This window comes from Temnothorax longispinosus, chromosome 7 (genome assembly GCF_030848805.1).
Source record: "Temnothorax longispinosus isolate EJ_2023e chromosome 7, Tlon_JGU_v1, whole genome shotgun sequence".
Taxonomy (NCBI): domain Eukaryota; kingdom Metazoa; phylum Arthropoda; class Insecta; order Hymenoptera; family Formicidae; genus Temnothorax; species Temnothorax longispinosus.
This window is the reverse complement of record NC_092364.1, coordinates 4308279-4323912: the sequence shown is the minus strand read 5'-3', so window position 1 is coordinate 4323912 and position 15634 is coordinate 4308279. Positions and strand designations below refer to the sequence as shown.

The 15634-nt window shown below is 41.5% G+C and overlaps 1 protein-coding gene across 1 annotated transcript in view; it reads left to right on the top strand.

Annotated features, from left to right (window-relative positions):
* Nucleotides 1-4182: 4182 nt before the first annotated feature.
* Alpha-man-iib (alpha-Mannosidase class II b) overlaps nucleotides 4183-15634 on the top strand; it is a 144952-nt gene continuing 133500 nt past the window's right edge. Inside the window, exon 1 of the mRNA XM_071783910.1 lies at nucleotides 4183-4530. The gene's annotated coding sequence lies outside the window, so the exon portion shown is untranslated. The remainder of the gene's footprint in view (nucleotides 4531-15634) is intronic.

Below are 15634 nucleotides of genomic sequence, written 5' to 3'. Positions count from 1 at the left end.
CGAGAGTCACGGTATTCGCGTTAATGGCGAGAGCAGACGGAGGATATTTGATCTTCAAGGTCGAAATGGGAGTGAATTAAGCGGTCGAGGTTGGGCTAATAATTAAAGCATGGCTCGGCGTCCCCGAGCTGTCGCGGGATTGGTTGATTCGATTAACCGCAGGCGAAGTTTCACGTCTCGTATCCGGGGATACACGTTACTGTGTTGCCTAATATCCAAATGAACCGCCACCGGTGCATTACAAAGTGTTACGCGATCTATAGACGCTCGAACGAGTTAACGCTCCGCATCCTAAACTGCCCCAAATAACTCGTAGTAATGCATTACCGAATTTAAGATTTCGACATAAAATAGTCTTCGTAGAAATAAGAAAAAGATTTATGTTCATTATTGCAGAAAAGGAGATAAATATCTCGCAAAGGAGGAACTTTTCCAGGAGTAAAAAAGAAACTCGCATGAGAAATTCCTCTAATTATTAAATATTCTTAGTTACTATATTATTACTTAATTATTTTTAATATTTAAGTAATAGTTATTATTTAAATGTATTAGTAAAAGATTCATATTTCTTATTATTGTCTTATTAATATCTCTTAGCATATTCTTTCTCTTTTTTTTGTAATAATTAAAGTCAATTTTCAGTAATTTTATTTTACTTGATTCCAGAGATTTTTGAGACTTTTTAAAGTCTTAATTTGTCTAGAATATATTTCCTGTTTGATAAATTACATTTTTCTTTTAATTAATCTTCGAACAAATTTAAAAGTATTTTTTTGCAATATTTAAATTAAATCTCAAAATTTATTCCAGAGTTTTTGCACAATTTACTAAAAAATTATGTATAGCGGAAGATATTCTATGCATAACCAGTTTTGCATCTCTAAAATCTCGAAACTTAATTTCTTCGTTTTATTTTATTTTATTTAGCATCACGTTTATTAGTATAGTACTAACAATAATTATTGGAAATATTTAGAAATTGGCTATCGCGATAAATCGCATTATTGCGGAGAATGTAAATATTTCTTGTAATGTGAACAACGAAGGTGCATAAAGGTCGGTTGTGCGGGCATTTGATCGCGTAAACGCATCGATGCGCTTGTAAACTTTGCGTATAAAACTAGACAGCCTCGAGCGGCGCGTGCATTACATGCCTTTAATCCGTTTACTTGTTCCACTTTTCCAGAGTAAGTAATGCAATTTCATAATTGAGCGAGCATATTTTATATGCTTTAAGCATATGCAAAAGAAAATTGCACGCGGCCGTGTGTGACCACGTCTATATCGTTTTGCGATTAGGTTTATACCGTTAGAACAATCATAATACTCCACAAATTCGCCTGAATCTTTAACCTGACCTCAGGAAACGTTAGACGTCGACGATGCTATCCATTCATTTTTTTTATTCAGAACTCTATAATAACACAATGTAGAGATAGAAAAGAAGAAAGAAATTTAGAATAAAATATATTTCGTAGCAACAAAATAAGAAATTTGATTAAAATGAGAAATTTGCGTACAAAAGTTATATATAGCCAGAATTCTAATTTTTAAAAACTAATTATGCCATGACATACCCCAAAGATACAAAAATATTATATTTTAATTATTAGGTTGCATGAAAATTGATAGCTTTCAAATTTATAATCAATGTTATTAGCAAAATTCTAGAAAATTTAATTCGTGAAAATTAAGTGTCGTTTTTAAACAGAGTAAGAGAGATTCTTCTATCGTGCGCGATGATAGGAAAATGATATTTTCACGACAGCATCTTCGCGACAGAAAAACGTTAAATTAGGAAACTTCTTCGTAAAACAAACTGTCGAGGTTCGAGGGGTTTTGTTTTCGCCAGACCCGATTCTTTAAAAATTAGTCAACGATTAATCGAGGAAATCGAAACGTTTCTCGAGCGACATTTACGTCGCACGATCTCGTTTCTCAAAGCCCACTATTAGAAACGAAATCTGGAGTTCGGGATCGATACGAACGGGGGATCACGAGGGTCAAACGTCGCGAAACGATCGCACGCGGAGCGGCTCGCCGTTAAAGGAAGCACCGCTCGTACCGCGCGCGATCGGCGCGATTCGGCTCTCGTCTCAAGGACAAATTCGCGGCGGATTTTAAAGGCCGACCTACCGCAGACTGCGGGTGCATACAAGTTGGCCCCGTGCAACACGGAAAAAGTTTGTACTCCGCTTGTCCAGTGCGCAAACTCGACCGGTCGTTCGACTCGGTGGTCGGTCTCCCCCCTTGCCTCTCGATGCCAGTCCCCCACCCCTCTTTTCACGACTGACACGAGCTAACCCGACCGAGAACAGGGCCGACTTAACGGCGGGCGGCTTTTTCGAAAAAGCTGAACGATCGCGTTAAATTATGACACAAGGTTTCAACTCGCGGTCGCCGATTGAGAAAGAAATAAATATATTACAAAAAAATCTACGAAATAAATGTACGTCGAGCACATGTAGTGATTTGAGATTTACATTCCGGAGTAGACGACGCACTTAATTCCTCCGGATAATATATTCGCGTTAGAAAATAAATATCAAAAGTTACACTTGGCGCGCAATTTTTCTTCGAAATTCTCACACTTTGCGAAGGGAATAGAAAAGCCATCGTCGACGTGTAACGCGCGGAGCACCCGCACGCACACACGCATCTCGGTGTATACGCATCATCATTTTGGAATTCAAATATCTCGGCGAAGAGCGGATCGATGCGCGCCGAGGGCGAAGCATCCGCGGCATGCGAGTCAATAATGAGGGAGAAACGTACTTACCGACAAGGCGGCAGCGGCGGCGGCGGTGGCGACGTCGCCGTGGCGTCCGCGGTGGCTGTCTACGATCCTGCGAAGCATCCCTCTCGCTCTCGTCCACCCTTCTCTCCGGCCACCGTTACCCGTGCTCCGTTCTCCGTCTCTGTCGCGCACACCAACACCAACACCAACCGTCGCAAGGTCTTCGATCCTACTCTCTCGCGCCTTCGCCCCCCCACTCCTCCGCCCCACTCCCTCTCCGTCGCGCTCGCGCGCAGCCTCGCTCTCACTCCCGCCGCCGCGCCGCGCCGGCCGTGACGCCAACGGCGGGGCGCGGGTGAACTAGTCGGACGACAGTCCTTCCGCGGATTGCGGAGGTCGCGTCGTACAATGTCCCGTCGTCCCGTGTGCGCCCAATGTCTCTCGTTCTTTCCTCTCGATGACGAGTCCACGGCGTATAATTGTCGCGAGACGCGGTCGACGTGAGCCCCGCGTGGCTCGCATACCGTAGCGCGTGTACGTACGTCGCCCGGGGGGTTGGGAGGGAGAAGAAAAGGGAGAGAGAGAGAGACGGAGGGAGAAGTAAAACGGAGCGGCGCAGGAACTGGCCGCGCTCGCTCGCTCGTCGCCTCCCGTCCTTCCTTCCTTCCACGACGTTATACCAGCGTGTTGTTTTCTCGCGCGACGGGAGGACCCGTCCTGGAGTCTCTCCCTTCGCGGGTGTACCGCAGCGCGCGACACGTATCCAACCTTTTTCCCTCTCGCCGTCCGTCGGCGCCCTCGGCGGAGGAATATACCGGTAATCGTTGTTCCTTCTCTCTCGCGGGTGCCTTGTGTCTATACGCGAGGGCGAGACGTAAACACGTCGACACGAGCCGCGAGGAATAAAGCGCGACGTGCCGCGATTTCGCGAGAGTCCGACCCGCACGACGTTTTCGGCGGCTTCGGCGCTTTCGAATTTCCATCGAGGCGACCACGAACGACCGAAACTACGGCGATCCCGATTGGGCGAGCGCGACGTCACGTGACGAAACTCGAATTCGACTGCGACTTCAGTCGGGAGTGTCGGGACTGACTCGCGCCGCTCCCGAATCTCGCCCCCGCGAGATTTCCGCGAGTGTGTAATGTGTGTATGTGTGCTCGGCGTCACGTTCGGTGAATTCTGAAAGACATTCCCGCGAGGATCTTGGCGCAAGTTTTCGGCTGGCGATGAAGTTTCCCTCGGATCTGTGAGAGCGAAGGTGCGCGCGCGAATACGCTCGAGCCGTCGACCGTGTGCCTGCGCGATTTCGAGAGTGGTTCGAAAGAGGTTTCGCGCATTTCGTGCTCTCGCGAAGATCTCGGGAGAGATCAGCGAACGCCCACGCGCGCGATTCCGGAGAGATCCTCGCGATTCATCTGGTTCGCGGCGAGGCGCGCGGGAGAAAAGGCGCGACGGCCAATCGCGGCGCGGGAGGGACGCCGCGCCGCGCCGTCACGTGACGCGCTTGAATTTCGACGCCGTTCTCCCTTGACTTTGAACGACACAACACGGCCATCGGCCATTCCGCGAGGAACTCCGCTCCGGTCGCGATCGCGGGCGCGCCGACGAAAGTGAATCCAGCGGCAAACGCGCCGTGTCTCGAGAGCCGTCGTGAATCTCTCGATTAAGTACGCGAAAGTGCAGTGTGTTGCCTCTCGCGCCAGAAGCTGGACCACGCGAGGACCGGAATCCTGCCCGATCGTCGGGGGAAGCGCATCCTGGGGCGAAACCTGCGGCGCCGCGATGACGACGGGTGAGTACGACACCGTGAGACGTCTTACGTCCCGCGATTTTGGACATTGTACTGTCTGGGATAATCTCTCGCGAGTCCTGACGTGAAAAGAGCAGTAAATGCTGTGTATCGCGAAACAAGAGAGCCAATTTCGCTAACAAATTCGGGAGCGATCCTCCCGAAATGTATATCGGGAGTGTTGTAGGTGTGTATGCGCTTCGCGCATTTTCACGTAATTTCTGGTGCCGTAATTTCGCGATGCAAAAAGACAATCATGGCGTTTCGGTTGAAGTTGGTTGCAAATGCGAAATGACGTTATATGTTAATGCGCATCGACCGAATTCAATTGCGTATTAATTTCGTAATTATATATCCGGCTATTAGATAGTCATTTCTAATAGTAATACGCGGTTAATTGGCACATTAAATATTAATATTTAGTAATATTCGCGGTAATTTTAAGTAATTTGCGTAATGCATTCCCCGCGGACGTGTGCGCAAATTCAATCGGTTAATTTATTCCTAAAATCGCGGATTTAAAGAAGTTTAATGAATAAACCCCCAAGGTGTGTGTGTACATCAGCGAGTTATTATTTCAATGCAAATTATAAATGCATTAATTAAATAACGCGTGAGCAATTACCTCGCTGAACAACGTTGATTTATTTGAGAAAATGCGCAGAGAATAATCTACGTTTACCCCGTGCGTCATGAACAATTACATTTAATTGTCTTTCTCTCTCTCTCTCTCTCTATCTATCTTGCGATACGTACATTCTTCCCCAAACGAGGCAAACAAAACAATTTTCACGGAATATGAAATTACCGCAATTACAGCCTTTTTTACGTCAAAGTCTGACACGCGTTTGCAATCGTCTTGACAATCGTTTTGCATACATATATGTTTCACATGTACACATTTCCATAAATACTGCGCGTCACTTCGAACGGCCTTCGGTAAAAGAATCGAGAACTTTTCGGCGCGTGCAGACACTCGCGTTCACTCTTCATCCTGTTTTGCGAGACGACAAAACGTCGAGTAAAGTCACTATTCGTTACTTTGTGTGTCGTGACTCTTCTTCGATGATATCATCTGACTTGCAACAAAAAGTCGGGCGTCGTGCGAAACGAGTGTGTCGCAACGAGGAGGACAATGCGTGGTATACACACGCGGTTCACGCATGAATCGGTTTGTCTCGGAATCGAGACGTGAGAATCTCACTTTCCTTGACGTGCCTCCCCCGGTCGCCGCGGTTACCGAATGCTGCATCCCGCGAACATTATTTCTCCGTCTCATAAAAAATGTATTAAGTATAAACCGCACCGACAAACTCGTTAAGCCGAGTCGTCGCAGAGTCGCCAGTTTTGTGCGGACGAAATTCTAGGAACACAGCAGCCCGAGAGTTATAATACGAGCGGCAAAACCAATGGCCAAATTTTGCGCGTTAATTCCATGACGTTGCATTAAATAACAATTTAGACCGACGTAACGTTTATTAAATTAATAATAGCGGTTGTGCGCGATGCCGAGCGCGGAAATCGCAAAGAGATTTGTCCGAGTAAATTTCCGCTAATTACTCTAGCAGATATAGTCGTTACAGTTCGATTAATTGTAAAAAGACACGTCGTTAGTTCGATCGTGACATTTAAGAAAACTTCAGGCTTGCTTGAAATAAAAAAAATAAAAAAAAAAAAAAAGATTTTAATATCGCTCGCATTTTCTGTGTTATTATTCTGATCCGGTTCGGCTTTCTCTGCTTTCTCGCTTGTTCTCGCTTAATGTTTACGTGAGAAGTTACGTTACGAGAGTTTATCGATTTATTCGATAGATTCTTTTTACCGTTTCATGCTGCAGCTAGAAAGTTTCGCCGTTATAGGCCGAGCCTTTCTCGTTTCGATTAATGGTCGCGTGTCTTGGGCGAAAAGTGGAGCGAACTAGCGTTTTATCACCTGTCCCGTTTCAAGGTCCTAAATGTTTCTTCTCCGATTTTGTTCGTGGACGGTGAGATGCTGGTCGTCGAATCGATTCGGTTAAAAAGCGCCGTGATACTCGACGCGAGGAACGAAACGTAGAACTCGTTCGTTCGACGATAACTGTTGTCAACCGTATTTATATTAATTTTATCAATTTTATTTTTAGAGAAAGTAAGTATTTTTGCGTGAGATATTATTAGCCGTAATTTTAAAGCGCGAGCGATGGGAAAATCCCAAAGAACGTGAAAGATATGAAATTTAAGCCGTTGTTCCGTCAAAGGATGTTTTTTTTTTGTGAATGTCAGCGATAACGTTTTAATCACAATTCACAATTTCAGCTTAATGTTTCATAACTCATATTTTCCGACATTTTTTGACGTTCTCTCATTTCTCTGTACCTCCGCGTAAGCATTATTAGGCGTAGAAATACATGCAAAAATATGCGCATTTGGAAAAACGTGCCGGCTCCAACGGACGTATTCCTCTCTCACACGGAAAGCGAACGTAATATCGGGCGGCTAAAACAGGGGAACGGTTTTAAAAGACTCCGAGATCTCGTTGTAGTTTTTGCTCTCTTTCCCTCGGCACGGCTCGCTTTGTTAGCGCCTTGCGGGTTTTATATATCTCAACCGATTCATGCAACCAGCATTGCAGGAAAGTCGCGATTTAACTGGTGGCGAGATCTTCATAGATTATCTCTTTCGTGGAAAATATCGTTTCCCGGGAAGAATTATTACGCGCGATCGCCGCAAATTTATCTCTGTTTTCATATCGGAGTCTATGATGCAACGTTTTACGAGGTAAATCTGCGGGATAATCCAAATAATTCATTGCACGAGATATTATTCTTTATTTTGCGGAGTCGATCGAGATAAAATTACATCCCGTGTAATAGGCGCGACACTCGAATATATTTCACCGATGAATTTGATAAAATTAATAAAATTGATAACTCTTCGTAAATATCAGATAATAATTTTAAAAAGACAGCTTTACGATTATTTTATTAATTATATTCGTAAATACTATCACGTGCATTTTAAATAATCAAATCTCCGATTATTTCTTTCAAATCTTGCTCTCTAACTCTGAATCATTGAATAGTCACGGATATCAGTGTAAATGATTCGAATCAGTGGCATACTTTATACTAATATCAGTGACTATTTACTGATTCAGATTTAGAGAGTGGGGGAAAAATGTTATTTATAATTTCAGAAAAGATTCCGTATAAGTTCGAGCAGAAATCATGAACAGTATACACTTGCATTTATTATTTTTGTAAAATTGTTATTCCAGAATGAAGCTTTGTTTTAATTGTGATATATTTACATAAGCTTTGCAATCTTATGTTTTAAATATTGATCTTTTTAAGTGACACTCTTCTTCTCAGCATGCGATAAATGAGACACTTTATGCGGAAAATTGGAGGGAAAGTAAAAATTAGCGACCGATTTTTTTCTGCTCGATCGTGACATAACTGAAATCCGCTCGGCGCCGCGTCGCGTATCCGTTTCTGACGAACGGGGAGCCTGTTCTTCTAGACAAAGTCCGCGAGTCCCGTTTCGGTATCGCCGAGGATTAGTAGCAGCCAGTGGAATTTTACCCGTCCGACCAGTGAAATAGCAGCGACAAGTTTCTTGTTCCTTTATACAGCTGCCGGATTCATCTGATTCTTTCGCGCGCCCGACTCAGCGGTTTTACTTTCGCGACGCGTGCGAAAAGATCGCGTCGCGAAATATCTCGTCATGGAATACTTCCATTTTATTGGAAGCGCGAAGAATTTTATTCGTAACGACTTGCACTGCTTGCACATCGCCATGAATGCTAGTTGCTTTAAGGCGTTGTCGGGGAAAATAAGAAAATAGTCGCGTTCATCCAATAGCACTTTCTATCTTTGTTTTATGCAGAGACGTCGTGGAAGCGGTGAACTTTCTCTGATGATTAAAAATTTAAGGGATTTCGAGAAGTTAAAGGGTTTCCGAATCGCGTGCACGGGGTGACATCTTCATTTAATTTCAAGTTGATTCGAGTTTAATCAGATCTTAATTTAAGAATTAATTGCAAAAGTACTTAATGGTGAAAATGTTTAATTATGAAAGAGGGCGGGCTCTGTGAGCGAATTGAAAGCACACTTCAGTTTCTCGTTCAATGTTCAACAAGCGCGCGCGCGCGCGCGCGATTTCCGATATGTCTCTTCTATACTTATTCGATGAATTCCTCGAGTACCTCCAGTCTCCTTATGAAAGTTTCTGCGCTGTCGCATATTTCGCTGCATATTCGGACGATGCACCTACACATTCTGTCGATACCTGTTTCCGGCACATATCTCGCACGTTGTTGCATAGACATGTCGGAATCCGGTGTGACATTCGAGTACTATCTGTTTCTTCGCGGCTGAGTTATCTCATCTCGACAGGTGAGATCCTCTAAAAATGCTTGCATCATATACTCGCACAACAGCTCATTTTTTAACTGAATTTCCGATAACTTCTGTCACGTGTCTGTCGACAGCTCTGCTTAATTATTAGCAATAAAAGATTTATGACCCGCGCAAGCCAGGTCATAAATTTTAATTCGATTATCACGAAACGATAACACATTAACGATAATTATTATCATTGATTTATGTGATTGTTTATTTGTGATTATTCATTAACGCTGCGCGGACACCGCGGCGTGGACCTTTTAAGGCACAGTCGATTTTTCGCACAATCGTATTTTACAGTTTTCTCCTGACGTTTCAACACTTAAAGAAAGAAAAATTGCAACAGTTTCGGCTTATGTAAGTATAGAAATCACTTTTTGAAACCTTAAAGATGGTATATGAATTTTTATGGATTTTTTGTGACACAGAAACACTTTCAAAAATCCTACAAAATATAATTTGTTATTATTTATTAGTGATTTATAATAATAAGATTAATAAAATAATAAATATTGAATAAAAATTACACAAGTTTAGATTTACAAGATTCGAAATTTTTTAAAACAAGCATGTTACCTTTTGTTCCCATATAAACATCGGTTTTTATTTAAGTGTTACCTTTCTGTAGAACCGATTCAACTCTTTCAAAAGGAGGTCTCGAGAAAACGAGGTCTCTTCGGTATACGTACCGCAACGTTTGTTTTGAATCCGTTACACGTGGTTTCTCGGTTTCTGACATATTATACATATACATGAATGTACACATACATCCGTTTAAAAACTGGTTTCGGAAATTGGTGGGCGGAAAAGACATGAACAGGATGAAAAAGAAGCCATTGACGGATGTAGAAATCGAAAAAGTAGGATGAGAGCGAATAAGGGAGGCAAGAAAGAGGACCGGAGAGTATAATAGGACGACGAGGAACGAAGCGTGGCAAAAGTTTACGGTGTATTAACCATTCATCCAATTAGCGAGGATCACACGCGGTTATGCGCCGATGGAAACTAAAACTGGCGTGACATATGTAGGCCGAGTTTGGAAGAGACAGAGAGACGGAGACAGAGACGGAGAGAGAGATGGAGGGAGAAAGGCTTCACGTTTTGCCGCTAAATTACACGCGTGTGTTTGAAACTTCGAGACTCTCATTCGAAAGTGACGAGGCGATTTGATAATTTTATGATTGTGCTCACACACGCACAGACACACACGTTCTGCGATCCTGTTCTCCGAATCAGAAGTTCGTTTCACATCGTTTGCATGGTGTAACATTTCCGTGATATTCCGTAATTTTTTACGGTATCGCGAATTTTGAACACCAAAGTCACCTGTCGGTATATCCGGCGGTAAGTTACGACTTATCACACGTTATTATTCATTGTAGACGTGCGATAGCATTAGCATTTAGCGGACGCAAAACATGTTGTTGCGAAACAAGTTCCAACTTTATCGCGAAATAGCAAAACTACATGTGCTTTTTTTTTTTAAAGATAAAAGTAGAATTTACAATTCTAATACGCTGAAATTGATGACGAAGCGAGGATTGCATAATTTTCTTTATCCAAATAGCAGACTCATTCTTCTCTTGAGAGACCACGTCAGTGCATTCAGGAATAGATAATTACGGGCATCATACACGTGCGTCGAATTAATTTCATACACGGCTTCGCGACCTCGCGACCTCGACTTTCGCATGGCCGCGACCACGTACCGCCTAATACTAATTCGCTTTATTTCCTTTGTTTCTTTTCTGCCTACGAGCAAAAGGAAGCGAGAGTGCCGGAGGAAGAACGCGAATAAGAGTGCATTTAACGAACAAGTCGCGTTTGCAGTTGCCAAGTCACATATCGTGACTGTTTTTATACAGGGAGTTTAGAAACGGTGCAGTGCAAAGAGTTTTTTCGCGCTGTTCCGAACGTTAAGAGCCTGAGAGAGACATGACAATTGTATTTTAATATTAATACATCAACAGCGCATTGTAAAAAGTTATGGATTTTGAGATCAAGTTCTAGGAATGCAAAAGAGTAACAAAACATTAATCTTCGTTTTACTTTGAATAAATTTTGCTTTACAATTTTAATACAAGCTGCAAAATTGCTATATGTATTGAATATTGCAAATATTTTAAAATATTATTTTATTTTGAGAAAAGGATAATCTCCAATCAGATTCAAGACTAAATCTGCTTTAGAATTCTCTTTTTAACATGGAATAAAATTTTACTGCAAAATATCGTTGGTTTAATGTTTTTCAATTCTTTGTCGCTTTTTTATCAAAGAATTTTTTTACAATTGACAATTGGTACGCTTAAATTGGCCGTTTCGTAAGCGCATTACACGATGATGTGGGTGGTTAAAAAGGATTTGAACTGACGATTACATGCATATTTACATGTCTCTGCATACGGCGGCGTTCGTGTTGATTTATTTGTGAATGCCGAGCGTGTGGAAACACATAGAATCGAACATTTTACGAATGTTTATCGAAGTTTTTACGTGCGATAACGCATATTGCACATACAAATATAGCTGCGGGTATCCTGCTATTGCGGCGCAATTCTTTTCACGGAAATATGATAATCCGGTTCGTGATCCAAATCTGATTGTTAAAACACTATGATCCTTCCCATGCACCGTGTGTCGAAGTAACATTCACCGACACAGTTATTTGGGCATATATAGCCGAGTGGTTTAATATGCGATAATTTACAGAGTTGAAATAATTCTATATATATCTCGTATTGTTTTTTAATTAATTTTAGAGATATTGTTTTATAAAGAATTTTATTTGGGAATTAAAATTTACATTATACGTTTGCTATTGTACAATGTGATATAACAACTCTTAGGTAAAGTACAAATTTTATACGTTGAGGAAATTAATTATAATACACACAATAAGATTTTATTTATGTCTGTTATAATGTTCGTAACAAGCCTTCTAATCGCAAACAGACAAGATTTTCTGTTTTCGAAGCGTGACACGAATCGCGCCGTTCGTGCAACTATCGATTTTGTTTGAAAATACCTGACCAACGCGTATATCACTAGGAACCTGGCAGATTAATGTTTCTACGCTCGTTACAGCAAACGTTTATATCTTTGCATATGATTCATGGCATACGTTAGACGCGGCATTAAATCGACTTACGATGCGATCCCGATACTGAAATTTCTATGCATTCGTGTTACATCGGAAAACGATAAGGACTCAGACGTGATTAAAATGCACGAATGCATTATTTCTGATTTTCAACAAATTTTTTTTAGACCAAGTTCACTTGATATTTAATTTCTTAATATAGAAATAGAATAAAATATATATTTGCGCAATTTATAATTGCGCAAAACGCTAGAAACAAAAAATATACTTACTAAATTTAACGTCTCATTAATTTTCGACTTCTCGATGTTTCGTCAAACATTTGCGAAATTTCTAATGCTAATAAAACGAAATTATTAGAATAATTCTAGTTTGTTTAAATAAAACATTTTTATTTAAATGTTATCTGCAATTTAAAAAGAAAAAGCTAGTTTTAATTCTATTATTTTGTAATCGTGATCTACATTCTTTTTTTACCGTGGATTAGCCAACTCTCGCGAGAAGAGATAATAATCACTCGAAATCCCTAGATACAGTACTGCATTTTGCGCTGCCTTTGAAAGACGGAGAGAAAGAAAGATGTACCCGGAGACTGTGCAGAAAGATCCTCTCTCTCTCGCACCCTCTTTTCCTCCCTGTCTCGCTTTCGCGCAGATATCATCGAGATATCGCCTAGCAACGAAAGCTGATAGCTTCCAGTGAATCGATAGACGCCCTGTAATGCAATATATCGGATGGCACTCCTCGGCCTTCGGCCTATGCTCGTTCGCCCTGTCTCTCGCTCCCCCTCGATCCCCGCCACCCGCGTTTCTGTCTCGTTTCCCTCTATCGTGCTCTATGTACTCGCGAGAGTCCATGTACCCGTGCCCTTGAGTAAATACATTTATTCTCCCTCGCGTACCTCGTCCCGTGCACCGCCCGCCGCCGCGTATATACGTGTGTGTACGCATGCAAATTCGTACGCGACATGCGTTTGCCCGTGAGGCGTGAATCGAACGCAGGAAGTCAACCGTTGCAGCTCGCAGCGAGGCTGCGCTTCGCTTTTGACCGCGGCCACGGGGAATTTTTCGTCACGAATCGTGAGCGAGAGAGAAATAAGGAGAATTATCATTTATTTCAGATAAAGATAAATTACACGACGATATACGAAAGGGAAATGGCTAAGTGCAAAAAGTGTAAAAGGAGGTTAATTGCAGAAAAAAAATTCAAGCGCGAGAAAATGTTTTATTTGAAAATTATTGATGCGACATTTAGTTCCATTTTTATTTGCAGTCTACGCGCGATGGAAATATATTCGCGACGTTTGATTTGAATCGTAATTGCGATTAATTTTACAAGGCTTGTTTTTTAAAAGTCTCGTTTTTTTTAATAAATATATTTGAACCTTCAATAACGTTTAAAGCTACACGCTTGTTGAATACCTGCATATGTATGCTACATGTATGTATTCGGTTAAATAGATATGAAACCAGGTTTCGATATATTAAATTGGATTCGCGAAACTTATTATAGTTTCAGCTTTTCTCATTGTAAAATGTGGCAATCGAAGATAGATATTGTATTTTTTTCACAATAAAGGAATTTCTAGAATAACGGCTTGATACGCCATCAGCAAGAATCGCACCAGTGGCTATTTTAATACGCGTATGTAGATATATGCGTTTATTTTGATAAAAAAAGAACTTTGATCGATTTTCCGGCGTTCGAACTGGCCGATGTGACGTACGCCGATGCACGTTTCCGCGTTGGCGTGGGAAATTACTTTTTATTGAGCTGTTTCCGCGTACGTTTAAGGAGCGATTGGAATTTCTCAGGCTTGAATATTCATCGTTCGTCAAAGAAATTTCATTAACGAGAGAAAGACTTGAGAGACGGCGTACGATACATATCTTTATGATCATTATTTTCGATTAGTGCGGCTCTCTCGACGTTTTCTCGAAAAAGAGGCAAAGGGGACGGCATCATTACCAAATTATAAAGCTATAAAATTATATATTATATATTATGAAATTATTTTTGTTTTAAAATTATTATTACAAAATTTTGCAATCTCACAAAGTAACATGCTTTAGCAGACGCGTATTGTACTCCTTGTTTTTCTCGATGTTTTATATATGATCTGTACACACATCGCAGTTACGAGAAGCGTAATATAACACCATGGATTTATTCTACGTCACGTTCGCGTATCCCATGATTTTATGCATGGCTGTGACATGGTCCGTCGTATATCGGACGAGGCATACTGCAAAAGCGGCTTTGTTTAGCCGTGAATCCTCGTAACGTAACGGGTAGCAAGTTTTATAAGGGATCCAGAAACTTGTATTTGTTCGTGCTCCGAGCTTACCGAACCACACGGTGATTTGAACTTCGAAAGTAGTATCTTAAGCCGCGATGGGGCTTGCCGCCGAAAGTACAGTCGAATCTCGGATGTCCATTTTTTCCCGTTAGATAGAACCATTCCATTCCATTTTTTCTGATTTGTCATGTCTTGATTATATACAAAAGCGTAAAATGTAATCTACAAAGTAGCAGGATTAACGGCAGGTGAGAGTATTAGAGAATACGTGAATATAATTGAGATTTTTTTTTCTGCAGAGTTGGAGATATCTCTCAGTTGCAATTAACGGACGAAATTTAATTCCTATATAAATAATATGAATTATAATTCTTTCGTCGATGATTTAAATTGATTATAATTTTTCACGAAACCGCGAACGTATCTTAATGAAAAAATGAATTTAAAAAAAATTTTTTTTTTAAGTCAATAATTTTGGAAGAAGAGAACAATATGAGTGAATATATCAAAATTACATAAATCGTTGATTTAATAATATGTGACTGCAGGATGGAATATGGCTATATCATGGTTATAGCATATTTATAACAACTGCTGTTATATTTACTGCGTATAATTATGAATTTAATAGATATATGTTTGAATCCCTAGAGGCAGTTTATTTTTCGGTGCTCTGATGCTTCTCGCTAAATACGCATTAACGATTCTGCACAACGCTTGCATGTGCCATGCCTGCGCGGCGTAACAACGCGTATAGTACCTCTGCTCTAGATGGTCTAATGGAGACAATGACCTGACTTTAGACGCCGTTTATGGATTTGACCGGCACTCTCTCTTTCTCTCTCTCTCCCTTTCGATGGAGCTCGTCCGTGTCGGGCGCGTTTCTTCAACGCGGGGCGCGATCCGAGCGTTTTCTACGGAGTCGCGTACGACTTATTAGGACATACCTTTCCCTCGCAGCAGCGGAATAAAAAGAAGGGGAGGGAAAAACGCACACGGCGCGGAACTTTCAGCGAGAAATCTCGTTTCGTGACGGAAGGGGAAACTTCTCACGATACATCGCTGCTGAAAAAGGCGAGAAAATCAGTTTACCAGCCGCGCCTCATCCTTGGTAACGACTTATTTCATCAAGGGAGAAATTCGATAGAGCGCGAGTACGATATACGCGCGATATCGTTTTGTAATGCTTAATTATCATGATTATAAAGAAAGGGAACGATCTCTTACTTTTGTCTTTTTTGTTTTGGACGATCTTGATCTACGGTGCATTATACTTCAACGTCTAAGAACATAATCGATATGTATAGGCAACGAGCCTTTCACG